The sequence below is a fragment of the Notolabrus celidotus genome, chromosome 12, assembly GCF_009762535.1.
Source record: "Notolabrus celidotus isolate fNotCel1 chromosome 12, fNotCel1.pri, whole genome shotgun sequence".
In the NCBI taxonomy this organism is placed as follows: Eukaryota; Metazoa; Chordata; class Actinopteri; order Labriformes; family Labridae; genus Notolabrus; species Notolabrus celidotus.
Genome location: NC_048283.1, coordinates 19,487,014 through 19,488,343, shown reverse-complemented (window position 1 = coordinate 19,488,343; position 1,330 = coordinate 19,487,014). Strand labels below are relative to the sequence as shown.

Here is a 1,330-nt window from a genome sequence, read left to right as displayed (position 1 = left end):
TTTCTTGTTTCTCGCAAGCTGCCAACTTGAAGTGAATGCACATACATTTTCCGTCAATAATACACAGAAAATAAATCTGTATTGGTTTATTTTGAATTCGATTCTCCTGAGCCTTTATATCTGTCATTGTGGTCAAACCTATAGGTCAAGAAAACACAAAACATGTTATAAAATGCAGGAACATTGGCGTGTGTCTGTCATTGATCAGCAGGTGGTAGCCTATCCTGGCGAGGACCTCGATGAAGAAGCAATTGGAAAGCTCCTGTGTAATTGAAATGTCCCCGCTGTGTATAGATGTCTAGGAAGAGGAATGACAAATCAATAATCTCCGCTATTAAGTTGCTCTTTTTTTTTTCCTCTCCGTTTTCAGAGCTGGGGGATGGGTAGGTTAAAAAACATTGCTCCCTGTCAGGTGCGTTTGCATCTTGTGGGGTTCAATTTATCTAAAGGTCCAAAAATAAAGAAATTGCTGCCTCCCTGTTGCCTTGAGCTTGGAGAAATAAACAGTCAATATTTGCTCCTAGGGACCTGAAAGAGGACGCGCACATAAATCACCCAGCATGCACCTGTCCAAAGAATCAACCACCGAGTCCTGTGTCATCTCGTTTAGGATCACGCTGCTGCTGAGGCTCCCCTTCATCTTTGAATCAATGTGCCAGGGGGCGCTCCTGGTAGAAGACAGAAGATGAAAATTACTTTTCCATGGTTTCCCATTGTGCCTCCACAGCAGCCTGTTTACATGCACTTCAATACTATTCTGATGAAGATCGTAAACTATTGGACTCAAACTGGTTACACCCAGCAGAGCTCTTTCCTTCATTTCCCTCTTTATATGCTAATATATGGCTGCTATGCTGTGAGATAATTGCTTTTTTTATAGCAAAGTGTTTCTGTCAGGATCATAAAACAGTTCATAAATACAGTTTGAGCCCTGTAAAATACAGAGACTATGCTGTCTTGCTTTGTCAACTGATGCCTTTCAATATAAAATAATCCACCGGCCTGCTTAGCTTTTATTTTATTACACTGCTATGCTGAATACTGGATTCTAATTGGTCAATTACAGCACTATGAGGTCTGGAACGTCTTCATAGCTCAACATAGCCATGCAAGTCTTATCACAGTGAAGTCCTCTAAATTCGTCATTAGTCCATAGTGTGAAAAAAAAAAAGAAAGAAAAAAGACAAAACCATTAGAGAACAAACAAGAGAGGTCAAAAGACACTAAAACTTCTACAACAGAGAAATCTGCGATTAAAGATGGCACATGCCTCACACTGTAAAACAGGCAATTCGAGACAACAGTAGCTGCAGGTTTAGTGCTCATGGCC

The 1,330-nt window shown here is 40.6% G+C and overlaps 1 long non-coding RNA gene across 1 annotated transcript; it reads left to right on the top strand.

The window, feature by feature from the left end:
* The first annotated feature begins 365 nt into the window (after window positions 1-365).
* LOC117823505 lies at window positions 366-945 on the top strand. The gene is made up of 2 exons (XR_004633418.1): window positions 366-412; window positions 525-945. It is a non-coding gene; the product is annotated as an uncharacterized LOC117823505 (long non-coding RNA).
* The last annotated feature ends 385 nt before the right edge of the window (window positions 946-1,330 follow it).